This window comes from Dipodomys spectabilis, unplaced genomic scaffold, assembly GCF_019054845.1.
Source record: "Dipodomys spectabilis isolate Male_0828 unplaced genomic scaffold, ASM1905484v1 ptg000158l, whole genome shotgun sequence".
NCBI lineage: Eukaryota > Metazoa > Chordata > Mammalia > Rodentia > Heteromyidae > Dipodomys > Dipodomys spectabilis.
In genome coordinates this window covers 8,094,816-8,109,491 of record NW_024870835.1, presented here as the reverse complement: position 1 = coordinate 8,109,491, position 14,676 = coordinate 8,094,816, and the positions used below count along the sequence as shown (strand labels likewise).

Here is a 14,676-nt window from a genome sequence, read left to right as displayed (position 1 = left end):
TTGACCACAAAAGCTCAGAGACAGCACTCCGGCCCTGAGTTCAAAACCCCGCAACCACCTCCAACAATAACAACAAAAAAAAAAGGAAACAATCAAAGGCCACTGTATGATAAGAAAACCAACATTGTAAGGTAAGTTTTAGACAACCATAAAGATCAGTCAAAGGACTTAAAAAGAAATCTAGTCAAACATTTATCTCTAAATGAAATCTCTATATGAAATTTATAAGCCAGGAGCCAGTGGCTTCTGACCTATAATCCCAACTATGCAGAATGCTGAGATTTGAGGACTGTAGTTTGAAGTCAGGCTGGCAAGAAAGTCTATGAGACTCTTTAACTCCAATTAACCAGCAAAAAGCCAGAAATGGAGCTGTAGCTCAACTGATAGAGTACTAGCAGTGAACAAAAAGAGTTTCAAGGACAGCACCCCAGGCTCTGAGTTCAAGCACTAGGACTAGCACAAAAAAAAAAAATAAAAATTAACTTATAATTCAAAGTCAATATGTATCTCAATCTCCATATGAGTGTGTGTGTGTACGCACACGTGCGCATGACACATGCGTGTGTGTTACTAGGGTTCAAATTCAGGGCTTCATGCTTGCTAGGCAGGAGGCAGGTACTCTATAACTTCAGCCACACCTCCAGCCCTTCCAGATTTAAATTCTTTCAGACACCTAAATTCATAGTGACTTCTTTTTCTCTTTTAAATTTTAGTAAAGAGCAAAAATACTGTAAAAACGAAAAATACCAAGTGTTTTTAAGAGCCTAAAATAAGAGGACAGCAAGCCGGGCACCAGTGGCTCACACCTGTAATACTAGCTACTCAGAAAGTTGAGGATCTGAGGATCGCATTCAAAGCCAGCCCGGGCAGGAAAAGCCTGTAAGACTCTTATCTCCAATAAACCACCAGAAAACTGGAAGTGGCACTGTGGCTCAAGTGGTAGAACGCTTGCCTTGAGCTGAAGAGCTGAGGGACAGTGCTCAGGCCCAGAGTTCAAGCCCCACAACCTACCAAAAAAAAAGAGGACAGCATTCACAACTAAGACACACCACACAAATTTGAATGTTTGAGCCCAAAATACAACAAAAGCAAAATTAAAAGAAAAGCAATTGTTGGAAAAAATGTAATAATATAATTGATAAAATGTAAAGTATATATATGAAAAAAATTAAATGCAATGGTTAAACATTACTGATTAGAAAAATATGAAATAACTAGGTTTTTCATCTATTCTCCAAAAAAACGTTAGAAAGACAGATGATATCCAATGTTGGAAAGTCACAGAAAGAACACTCTCATATATTACTGACATTCATGTAAACTGATGTAATCATCTTTGGAAGGTAATTAGACAAAATGTCTCTATCAAACTATAAAACATTTTACCAAAGTATTAGTGTTAAAAATAACTACAAAAGTACTCATAGAGTATACAAGCATATATACATATACAAGGATATACAAGGATACAGTACATCTTATAATCATAAAAATATGGTACAACCTATTTGTTCATGTAGAAAGGGGAATGGCAAAATAACTTACAATACATCCATAGTGCAGACTATTTCCAAGCTACTGCAATATGTGGGAGAGGAAAGGTCTAGATATACCTATGACTATCTATAATATAACCCTAAATGAAGGAAGTTACACAGGCAAAGGGGAAATCTATAACGGAAATCTGTAACTATTTCTAGAGGGAGATTATCTAAGAAGAAACATTAAGGGAACTTTCTGTGGTGAAAATAAAGGGCCATATATTTAGAGTTTGAGTACTCAAACTCTAAAAATTCAGCAAATGTACACTTAAGGTTGATACATTTCTTGGTATGTAAATTAACACAAAAAAGCATGCAAATCAACATTGAACTACAGTTAATAATATGGATACCCAAGTACAGTTAAAGGGAGTGTACTGAGATCTACAATTTGCTTTGAAATAGATCCAATTCCTGATGGGTAGACATGGACAGATGAGTATATGATGCAGTTAGTTATAGAATCTAAGTAATGACCATTCAGATGCTGCACTACAAAAATTACTTCCAAAGCCAAGCACTGGTAGCTCACACCTCAGGAGGCTGAGCTCTGAGGATCATGGTTCAAAGCCAGCCTGGGCAAGAAAGTCCGTAAGATCCTTATCTCCAATAAACCACCGGAAAACCAGAAGTGGCGCTGTGGCTCAAGTGGAAGAGTGCTAGCTTTGAGCACAAAGAGGCTCAAGGACAATGCCTAGGCCCTGAGTTCAAGCCCAAAAACCAACACTCCCACTCTCCCCCGCCACAAAAAAAAATTTCCATGCTTCTGAATGAATTCTTTCAAAGTTAAATGTTAGAGAAAGCAAGTTGGAGTACAGTTTATATAATTTTTTGTTAGAAAATACATGTAAGTAATTTTACATGTAGTATAGTGGAAAAAAAGAAAATACAGGAACCAAATTGTCAGTAATTATCACTGAGCTTCTGGAAGAAAGCAGTGAGGAAGAAGGCTTTATGTAGATATTTGTGCTCTTCAAAGTTTATCAGTAAACATGCATAATTCTACATTTTTTTTGCAATCAACTAAAACTAGAAATAGCCAATTGGACACAAATAATCCCTGACCAACAAAACATTTAATCTGAGCCTTGCTTTATCACTTAATGCTTAAAATGCAGGGCAGAAAGATCTGCTATAAAACCATATAGTTTAGAAAAATGTTTGTAAGACTTCTATTACTTACAGATTATTTCCTCTATGGAAAAAGTACTTAAGAAAATCAGCTTAATTAAAATTTACTATGAACATTTTTAAATAAGCAAGTTAATTATAGTTGCTAATAAACAATTACATGCATCTAAACATTAGACTCCAAGGACGCTATTGCACATACATCAGAAACATATTCCCAAATAAAATCAAATGCAAACTTACCACTTGCAAATTCACTGAGATATGTTGTGATTTTTCTGGAACTTGCATTTAGAAGTTTTATCTTGATTCATTTTTTTATTACATTCCACCAAATAGACTTCTCTTCAACAACAGTTCTCCATGAGAATCTATTAATGGTTTAACAAATAATGATCTCTCAACAAAGGTAAAAATTGTAAGCAACCAAAAATTCTATGAAAATACCAATTATGAAAGTTTTAAATTCTGAATTAAGAAAAGATGACTCAATTCTACTAATTCCTTGCTTTTATATTCCTTCTAATCCCCCCTCAAAATTTGCATTTGATTAGCACCATATATGTAAATTCACTTTTAAGATCACTAACTCCAAGCCAGTCACCCATGGCTCACTCCTATAATCCTCGCTATTACTTAGAAAGCTGAGACCTGAAGATCATAGCTCAAAGACAGGCCAGGCAGGAAAGTCCATAGGACTCCCCTCTCCAAACACAAGAAAACCAGAAGTAGCACTGTGGCTCAAGTGGTAGAGCATTAGTCTTGAGCTGAAGAGCTCAGTGTCAGATGGTATACAGGCCCAGAGTTCAAGCCCCACGACCCACCAAAAATAAAAAATAAAAAATCACTAACTCCTATAAAATCAAATATGCATTTTTCCCAGTGTTTGGATGTCACTAAATTTGCAGGAATAAATCAGAAAATAACAATCAATTCTGAGATCATTCTGTAAAGAATGAATATAGTTCCCATCCTATACTAGAAGTATCCAATCACAATTCATATAGAATGAAGAGTTTAAAATAAAACTTTTTGCTCCTGATGTATGAAGACAAACTTGTGCTCTTGAAGCCAGGTGCCAGTGGCTCACACTTATAATTTTAACTATTCAGGAAGCTGAGATTTGGAAGATACCAGACAGAAAAAGTCCACAAGACTCCATCTCCAAAATAACCAGCGAAAAGCTGAACTGGAGGCATGACTCAAACACATAAGCTAAGCAAACTCAAGATACTGAATTCAAACTCTGCTACAGGAAGTGCTCCTTCCTTCTTTCTGTACTGAAACTACAAAAGTAAATTTCTACAGTTCAAACTAAAAAAAAATACTAAACAATGTATACCAATTAATATTTTTATTCAACCTATGTGTATCAACTATATACCATTCTTCAGAACATTATCCTCAAAATGGGGACAGATGGTTAAGGAAACAAAATAAATATATGTAAGACAAGGTATGACAGAAGGCAAGAAGGCATCTCACATAGTGCAAACAGCACTACATCAAACTTTTATCAGTTATCTGAATATTTGTATATGTTTACTTCATTGTATTACAACAGACTTCATACAGAAAAGTTATCTTCAGGAAAAGACTCCTAGAAACAATGCAGCTCTGAGTTTGCTAGATAAAATAGAGAGGCTCTTCTGGCCAAGAAAGAACAAATAAAGGTATGAAAGTAGGCAAAAAAAAAAAAAAAAAAAAAAAGTAAACAGAAATGACTAAAATCATGAGTATAAAATCAATTCTAAGAAATAAATTTTACAAAATACACAAAGTAACATGAAAGTAAGTAAAAACTACATATGATACTCTCTGGTATTGATATTTTACTTATTCTATTTTACTTTAATAAAAATTTTTAACACTGGTCACAGCCGTCTAAATTTGAGCTCCAGTTGCTCAGGTAGAGTGAGCACAGGACTGAAAAAAACACTGAAGTTATGTCAGTGAATTTATACCTCATCCTAACATAACAGAAAATTGTTGAAAATACCAATGGATTCGGGGGATCAAATTTCCACTTGGAGAAGAATGGCAACAAACTGAAGGCTGGATTTGGGTAGATGCATAAAGAACTGGGATGAACTATATGCAACAAACAAGCTAGCTAAGGAAATGCTGAGTAGCAAGCAGCCTGAAACTTGAGAAACTTTAAAGGAGGATGGAAGGGGTGCACTGCAGAAAGTGACAGTTAAAGTACAAGGTCTAAAAAAAGGCTGATCCAGGAGAATTTAATGAATAAACCCAATAGGGCCCAGTGGTTAATTTAGAGGCAAAGGTGGTTTAGAGGCAAGGGTGGTTAATTCAGAGGCCAGGGCCTCCTAGATAGCTCCCAAGTTTTTGGCTAAGTGAAGGATGGAAAGAAAAGTTACAAATGTGTTAAGCATACTGCTTTGCACTGTGGCAGCAGTGCACATCCACAAAAATGGGGATATGAAAAATATATCGGTCATTTCTATGCCTCTTAATAAATTCAAGGAAATAAAACAACAATAACAAAAGTATCGCATTGTATATATAAACTGCTTTGTTAAATGGGAAAAATATCCTACAAAATTAAGAAAGGGTGGTTGGGAGGAGGGTGAGAATGTCGAAAGGATGACACTGACCAAGAGGCCCCATCTTCACAAAGCACTTTGTTGAATGGCAACACGTCTGCACTACTACGTAAAGATAATAAAATTCTTTTTTTGTTTTAAGTACTGCCTATATTGTATCGCAGGGTCAATATTTTCTATGGTCCATGATACACTGTCAAATGTCATTTCTTTCTTTTTGGGGGGGTGGGGAGGTCCGGTGGTGGGGCCTGAACTCTGGGCCTGGGCGCTGTCCCTCAGCTCTTCAGCTCAAGGCTAGCGCTCTACCACTTGAGCCACAGCACCACTTCCGACTTCTTTCTTTTTGCTTATGTGGTGCTGAGGAATTGAACCCAGGGTCTCATGCATGCAAGGCAAGTATTCTTACCACTGAGCCACCTTCCCAGCCCAAATGTCATTTCTTTCTACTCTAACTTTTTAGCATTCCCTAAAGTGGTCTCCTTGATTGTAGAGACCCTCATAAGGACAAAATATGGCATACCAAAGTTAAGGAACTGCTATTCTAATAGTGAATGAATTCTTTTTCCAGATGAAAATTTGAAAGACCTAAGGTTTTGAAATCTACCCCAAAGTCAACAATGCTACTCAGGTCATGACTCTAGAGTGGCTTCCTATGTATTCCAGCAAAACAGCAGTTCATGACAGCAGCATTATTAGGTATGTTAAACACAGGCCAATTGTCCATGAATCAAAACCAATCACTCACTGGCTTAAAAATCAAGAAAAATCTAACTTTACTAATCCATAGCTAATAAAAATATAACTAATATGTCTAGTGGCTAATAGAAATATTAGCACAAAATATTGATAACATGATTAACATTTCAGGTACTGAAACTACTATAGCCAATATGGAATCAAATCTTATCTATGTGGTATAAAAGCAATGGTGGGTCCCACAATCTGATAGAGGATAACAATACCCCAAAGTACCAGAACTAACAAATGCCTCTAAAACATTTTTTAGGCTGGGAAGGTGGCTCAGTGGTAGAGCGCTTGCATTGCATGCACGAGGCCCTGGGTTCGATTCCTCAGCACCACATAAGGAAAAAGCCAGAAGTGGCGTTGTGGTTCAAGTGGTAGAGCGCTAGCCTTGAGCTGAAGAGCTAAGGGAGTTCAGGCCCCACGACCAACCCCTCCCCCCAAAAAAATTTTTTTTAACATTGCTAAGTCTGAAAGAATACAATCAACAATTCATAGGGTGAATTTTCAAACAACCACAAAAAACTCTTAGGAAGCAAGAGAAAAATGGATACTATATTAGATGACTATATAAAATTCAAAGTACTTTAAATTTAGGAAATATAAAGTTATAGTTTTATGGAATTAAAACATACTAATAAAGCTATTTGACTTTTGATTTAATTTGACTCTGAGAATTGATTAATCATGAGTTAATGCTATGTCTTGGCCACCTATAATTAGCAATGAGGGAAAGAGGGAACAGTTAACATAACATTGTACATATTACCCAATGCAGAAAACATAGTTGTACTGTCAAAGCTTATAGAATTCACAAACTTTCAAAACCAAAATAATGACAATTTGCCTTGTGAAGGTTAAAATGTGTTTGTGTCTTTTAAGTATTACTATCCTACAATACTGTGAAATTTATGTAATCAATCTCAATAAAAATATTTTTTAAAAGTACCACACAGGTATTCAATTATCAACAGTGTAGAAAATAAATCTTTTTTATTTTTAATAAGTTTTTTATTATGAAAATACTGTACAGTGGGGTTACAGTTACATGAGCAAGGTAATGAGTACATTGTTGCCTCCTCCTTTGTTTTCCCCTACCATGACTTCCCTCCCATCTCCACAACTACACTCCCCCATTACCCCCACCAACCTAAATAGTAAAATTTGTTTTTCAACATAGTGTCTTGTACATCTGATTGTTACAATGGGTCAACCTGTATCCCTATTTAAACATTTTGTTTTTAGAAAATAAATCTTATACAGCTGCTAAAAATAGAAAGCCATGTTCATACTGTGACACAGCTTCCCCTTGCTTGTTCAAGATTTGACTATCTGCAGTCAACATATAGGTTACTGCCATGCTTAAATGAGAAGTTGCCTAGCAAGGAAACAGCATCCCCAAAATAGCAACTTTAAAGGGAAGTGGGGTTGAGGAGAAGAAAAGAAACTTGAAGACTGGGTTTGCTTTTAGCTTTAATCTCCCAAATGAAAGTGTTTCTAGGTCACATCATTAGCAGTAGTGATACAACTTAACATATTCCACTGTTTTCTCTAACACATGAGGTTCTAAACTGCTAGTGAGAAACAATGTCATATACTACAGCCTTTCAGCTAGTTTTACACTATAAGCACTAGGTAAGTTGTATTTCTACACCTTACTCTTGGGTGCCTTCATGAAGGAACAAAAAAAGGAGAAAGGTTAGAGCTAAAATAAAGTGACTAAACTAAAGCTCCTACTCTAAATCTCTTTCAAATACAAACAAGATGGTCTGCTAAGAAATGAAGTGTAGGTGAAAATCAGCACTTGTTTCAGAGGCTAATGAAGAATGTATAATTAAAGCAGGGAATAATCAACCAAGAGTTGATTATTATTTCTCCAAGAAATTTTTGTAAAAATAAGGGTGGGGCAAAGTATCAAACTACAACCTTCCATCATCATTAGTTTCAAGAATTAAGTCAAAAGAACAACTCTCTTAAGTCACTGCACTAAACCAACACTGAAGTTTGCTCTTCTGGACACCTACCTCAAGGGTAACAGGTATAATACTGGACCTCTTTTAACAATCCTGCACCATAGTGAAAAGCTTCAGAAGAATCTCCTACAAGTTTGGAAATATCCATTCAACTGGCAAATATTATTTCAGTCAACACAAATAGTTTATCTGTTAATTTTTCTTTAGGGAGGTAGAAACAAAGGAAAAAGACCAAAAAGAGAGAAAGAGTAAATGTAGCATTAGCAACAAGCAACAAGGATAACCTCTGCTCAAAAAAAAAAAAAGGAAACAGAAAACACACACACACACACACACACACACACACACACACACACACACACACACACACACACACACACACGGGAACCCTTTCAGATAGGGTAAAAGGGAATATTTTTACTGGATTTAAAAAGCAATATTCATGTAAAAGGGAAGGTGAGTAGCTACTATTGTACTACTACCTCCTGTACCAAGACAGACTAAGAAAAGAAAAAGGGGTTGAATTAGATTGCTTTTACAACAAAATTTACCAAGGAAATTATGGCAAAGAACCTAGGTTCCAGGACTTCCTAGAATACTAACATTAAAGAAAAATCTCCCTTCACCCTGGTAAAAACCCTGAAGTATATGATAAAGTTATTTATTCTATAATTATAGGTTAAAAAAATAAAACTAAAAGTTCTGTGGAGATCATATGAGCATTTTAAGTTAAAATGAAAAGCAATTAGTGAATAGTAACATACTAATTAAAACATACTAGCCTGCCCTGCTATGAAAGGGGAGACAGATTGGTGGAGAGAGAAGATACCTTATTCAGCCTCTGAAATTGGGAAGAAGGTTAATCTACTTTGAGAATAGTACAAGAAAAAAGTAAAAGACAAACTTTCAAGATGTCACATCTTCCCTAAGGGTACATCCAAAAAAAGAGAAACAAATCAAACCAACCACCATTTGAAATCTAGTAGGTGCTTACTAGTGTCTATGAAAACATGTTTCTTCAGCTAGCTGATTCAAATCACTATTCTGGCTATGTAAGAAACCAGTGTTGGCAGGCATGGTGGTGCCTATCTGTACTACCAGCACTTGGGAGGCTGATGCAGGAGGATCAAGAGAGGGAAAGGAGGAAAAATGAGGGAGAAAAAATAGTTGGGGTTTTTCCATTTATTCTTTTCATTTTTTACTTTATATATCCTAAGCAAACACTCTACCACTAAGCTATACCCACAGTCCCTCACCTGTATTTTTTATTTTTTCAAAAATACTTGAATCATTTTCAACTTCTGTAGGAGACATTTATGCACTGATTATTCTACCACATGTGAAATAGCCTTTTATTTGAAAAACTGCATCTTTCCTCTATCTTACCTGTTTTGCAGGTAGTACTACTACTCACACCCCAACTGTGTAGCTTCCTTGGCTGAGATTTTTCATTGACTCACTGTTAATTAGGATTCTAGAAGAGAACTCTATGGAGTCATTACTAGATTTCTCAATCGTTTCTTCCCTAATCTATGGCATTGTGTTTTCATTTGCCTTCCCACAGGTTCTGAATCACCACTTTGAATGAAATCATGCAGTAGGCAAACAAGAAGAACACATGATTTGCTGATTATTTCGTCTAGAATTTGTTAAGCTGATGTGTGTACATTTTAAGTGTTTTTGCTTTTTATTTTTTGTTTATTCTTATTTCTTTTATTAAGCAAAGCATCCCAACTGTGGGTAAACACAATCCTCTTCATTATCTTAAAATATTCTGTTTTAACTTCAGCTTCTAACGTACACTAAGTTGAACAGAAATGTCAAGAACTGGAAAATGTCTAATTGTTTTTCATCCAAAATGATGAATTGCGGTTCATCTGTGCTGGTACTGCATCAATATTTTACTGACTTCTCATAAGGCAAATGGTTTAAATGTATTTTCAATATGTTGAAGGGCTTATCTACAAACACAACATTTGCCAAAGAAATATACAAAAGCTAAAAGAAAAAACTATCTTCAAGGAGCCTACTAGTCATCAAGAACTTAGCCTACCTGTCATTCCACTACTTGTGAAGGCCAAGACAGGAAGATGGAGAATTCCCTGCCAGCCTGAGACACAGCAAAACCCTATCTCCACAATAGTTGTTTAGTCTAGTAGTATGGATTAGAAAACAAACTGGGTCACTGACCTACCAAGACTCCACAGCTGGAAAGTGACAGAAATGGGACCATAAGCTTTTTTATCCTTTCCACAATACCATTTGAGTCTTTCGTTCTAATTCATTTCTTAGTCTTTTCTTTTTCAAAACCTACTTTGTTATTAAGAGATAGAACAACTGAGATAAAAATAGAACACTTCCCTGAATATTTAAAATCTAACGAATTTTAAGAACTTAACAACTATATATATATATGTATATATATATATATTTTTTTTTTTTTTGCTACAAAGTAGGTAATTTTTTAGGCGCATTTATTAACATAGTAGGCAGAGGGCCCACGTATCTTTTTAACGTTCTTAATTATCCTTACTTTATTATTGTAGACTGTAACTTTACACCATGATTTATGACCCACCCACAATGACCTTGATATTTTTTTTTCTTCCATACGTGTATGGACTGCTATACTTTCCAGATAATGCACTATTTTCAGGTCATAACTGGCCGGGTCCTCTTAGCCCTGGAGATGCCAACACCCACCCCTCCACTGACTCACCCAGGACCTTAAAATGTGACCCACATCCCATAGCTGGAGAAAGACCATGATTTAAATGGCCTCTCCAGGCAAGATTCCGGCGACCTATGTATGATGCGAATGGCTAACACGTAAGCCATTTTCTCGAAACCACCCTTGCAGGTGAGGAAGAGAGGGGAGGAGGAAGGTCGATCCAAGGAGCCAAGTATGCCTCCTGTCTGCCAGTCCCGCCCAGGCTCACCTCTCACCCCCCACCACCTTATGAATGCAAGGCTCCCTCGCCACCCGGGAGCCCCGGCCCGGAGCAAGGCGCGGGCCTCCGGGAAGGGGGTGCACACTACATTTGTCAGATGAGACACTCCGAGCCTGGAATATTCTCTCCCCGTCCCTCTCCCTCCCCCCGCTTTGTGAGTACCTTAAATCATGTGGACCAGAGCAGAAACCCCACCCACCCGGCGGCCGGGCCGGGAGGGGCGCGGGCTGCGATGCTGAGCGCGCACAGGCCCGGGGCGGAGGGCGACGGGGAGCGGGGGAGGGGGAGGGCCGTGGCGTAGCAGGTGCAGGGGGAGGGTCGGGGTCCGAGGAGGACAGCGGGAGGAAGCGGGGCCCGGAGCGCGGCCCGGCACCGGGGGGGGGGGGGGGCGGGGACGGAGGGGCGGCCTCCGCGCCCCGCGCCCGCCCGCACGCACTCACCCGCGCCGCGGGCTCGCCTCCAGGGCACCGCGGCTCCGGCGACAGCCCGTGGCTCTTCCCCCACCCACCGCCTCCTCCGGCGCCCGCACCGCCGCCTGGGCCGGGCCGCGCTCGCCTTCCGCTTCCGGGAGCCCGGCGCGCCGGGGCCGGCAGAGCGGGTGTCCGCACGCGCCCGTGCCCGCGCCGTCGGCGTCGCCGCTCCGCGCCCGGGAGCCCGATGGGAGCCGCCGAGGGCCGAAAGACCCGACACCGCGCCGCACACCCTCACCCCCTCTCCCACCTCCGCACCGAGCCGCGGGTCCGCGTGGGCCGCCATACCCGGAATGCGCGCACCTGGAGCACCTCCGCGCGCCCCCCCCTACCCCCCGCCGCCCAGGCCGGCCCCGGGGCCCCACACCGGTCCAAGGATCGCGAGCGGGACCGCCGGGCCCTCGCCCCACTCACGCGCCCGGGACGGCCCCACCGGGGTACCTGGCTTCCCAGCGCGGCCTGGCAGCCTCAGCATCCTCTGCGAGCGCGCAGGAAGTGCTCGAGGTCTGGATCGGAACCCGCCGCTGACCAGGCTCTGCGGGTGCTTCCCCGGGGTGGCCTTCAAGATCGAAAAGCACCGCACGAAAATGCGTGGCCTCCCCCACTTCACACCTTCCGCCGGCGTGCTGCAGCCCTCCGAGATTCTCCCTCTTCCTGCCGGCCACCCCAAGCCACACACACTGAAGCTTTACTTCTATTTCGGAGAGCTTCCAAAAGTGGCACCCTCCCCCCTCGGGGCACAATGAGCAGTGTCAACAATCTCCTCCCAGGTCTCCTCACCGGACACGGGAGATAACGAAAGTCTTTTCCGGCCTCATCCCCGGCCGAACAGTGCTTTGGAAAGCTTATACCAAAGTACTAAAATTGGTGCTTCCAGACCCTATGAAATTGAAAGCCCTCCACAAGTGGGTCTGTTCCTCTCCTAAGTGATTTGGTTCGTGTCCTCCAGAATCCCTTTGGTTCCTTCCATTAGAGTGCCCCCCCCCCCACGCACACACACACTCCATCTCTTCTCTGATCTTAATACTGGCCAAATTTGAAAACGAACTGAAATTCCACCACTTTACTTGCACTCACTGTAACTTCGGGGTGCTTTTATGCTACTTTGTATTACTAAGGATTTTTCACATGTATCCTATCACAATCCATCGTACATCTTCAGATCTTGAAGACATAAATGAGGTGTTTTTGTTTTTGTTTTTTCCCCAAAGTGTGAATCCCAGACCAGTAGCAGCCACATCCCCTGGGAATTTGTGAAGTATTGCACATCCCAGCCCTACCCCAGATTAGAAATTTTGGAGGGAGAGCTTAACAATCAGATCTAACCAGCCTTCCAAGGTGACCTAAGGTATATTCAAGTTTTAGCATTTCTGATCTAGACCATTGTATCTTCTAGAAATAGGGATTGATTTGACTATATGCAAATTTGATTCTCTTTTGGGTTAACAAAAAGTTCCCCTATGCATCCTTAGGTAGTTGAAAGGCTAGTCATAATTGCTTTTGGAACAATTAATCTTTGATTTCATAATGTGTTTGGTTTAGTAGGATTTTTTTTGGTAACTTGATTTGTTCAATTAGGCAGAAATAATACAAATAAGAACTACTTTGAACAAAAACAGGTAGACTCTCCCACCCCAACTCCAGCTACCCGACTGCATTTTGTTTTGCTTTCTTGGAATACCTCTGTTAGAGGGAATAATTTGTGTCACATGATCTCAACAAATGTCAAACTGGGAGTCAGTTGGGAGGCATATGAATGCACACTATTAGAAGTGTACATTTGTGTGTGTGTGTGTGTACGTGTGGGCGTACACACACACATCAAGTCTAAGACTTGAACTTAGGGCCTGAGCAATGTCCCTGACCTTTTGGACTCAAGGCTAGAGGTCTACCATTCAAGCCACAGCTCTTTGGTGAGTAATTGGGGATAAGAGTCTAACAGACTTTTCTGCTTAGGCTGGTTTGAAACTGCAATCCTCTGTTCTCAGCCTTCAGAAGTGTACATATTTTTGATGCCTATGTTCATGAGTTAAACTTTCTCTTACCAGTCAAGTCAATTCTATAAAGAATTTCTAGGAAAATCACAACAGGAGAAAAGGAAAAGTAGTCTCAAAACCATGAGCTTGTGTAGCATGGGCAAGTACAAAGGCTTTTCTAGCCCTTTTACATCTCATTATAGTATTCCTGCTAAGCATTGATTGTATTGATATACTCAGACACCTGTGTCACAATGAAAAAATACAGAAAATACAACAGCAAATAATCGTTTTGAAAAGGAAGCATTTTGTTTTTGTTGTTACTTGTTTTGTGATCAAACACAAGACCTAACAGATGCTAGGTAGCTATTCTGCCACTAAGCCACACCCCCAACTGTAAGGCCTTTTCTGTGTAATTAAAGGATAGACCAAAAGATACTACGTCACACACTGTTTTCCCGTCCAGAATTCTAGTCTACTTTCTGGACCTGTGATGGGTTGAAACATAATTATTAATCAAACTAATTTTATCTGGGAAAAATAGTAGACAAGGACAAGGGACATTGTTGCCACTGCCAAATGAATTCTTAACAAAGGCACAGTTGAGGCATTTATGTAGATAAACTCAGCCAAATATCATGCTTCTGGGCTGTGGCTAGTGAGGAATAGATTTTACTGCAATTTCCAAAAGTCAGTGCAGTCCAGAGTTTAATCAGTACTGGCTAATAGCCCTTGGCAGCTCTGGGTGGATGGCATTCTCCACCTGCCCAGCTGGGTACCATACCCTAAGCACCCACATTTGATGCACATTCATGATTTCTTGGTTGCTTATAGTCATCTTCTCCATCTGCTTGAGTGGCAGAGTGCCCATTCCACAATAGTCTAATAATCTAAAAGTTATTTACACCTTTTTGGGGTAACACATCTCTTTGAGCATGTGATGAAAGTTGTGGCTTCTCTCCCAGCAAAGTGCACACAAGACACGTACATAAACGTACACACATATATAAAATTCAACACACTGCTTTACCTTCTGACAATTTCAGGAGGGTTATAATGAATTCTTGAACCACAGCCCAAGAACTTTCCCTAGAATATAGAGATTAGAGGCAAACTAAACCTTTTTTTCCAAAATAACAAAACTCTAAATCACCATTCTTTATCTTGAAGATAAAACGGAAGCAAAACTGAAAAGAGTTACAAGCCAAAGAGGACAGTATGTCAATGAAGTTGATCAAGAGTGGTGGGTTTCACAGAAAAAGGACCTTGCATCTGACAAGAGAGAATAAAATTTGGGTTTGGATTTTGGCTGGGGTGGGGAGGTAGGGG

General features: G+C 40.0%; 1 protein-coding gene across 7 annotated transcripts in view; it reads right to left on the bottom strand.

Moving 5' to 3' along the window:
- Zdhhc21 (zinc finger DHHC-type palmitoyltransferase 21) overlaps positions 1 to 11,917 on the bottom strand; it is a 122,131-nt gene extending 110,214 nt beyond the window's left edge. For 5 of the 7 annotated variants that reach the window (XR_006149478.1, XR_006149475.1, XR_006149476.1 and 2 more), the window contains exons 1-2: positions 11,813 to 11,917; positions 2,916 to 3,043 (exon numbers count right to left, since the gene is read on the bottom strand). The gene's annotated coding sequence lies outside the window, so the exon portion shown is untranslated. Of the gene's footprint in view, positions 1 to 2,915; positions 3,044 to 11,063; positions 11,167 to 11,341; positions 11,429 to 11,812 lie in introns of those variants that run through there. The other 2 variants (XM_042692881.1, XM_042692883.1) reach the window with 2 other exon arrangements.
- Positions 11,918 to 14,676: the final 2,759 nt, after the last annotated feature.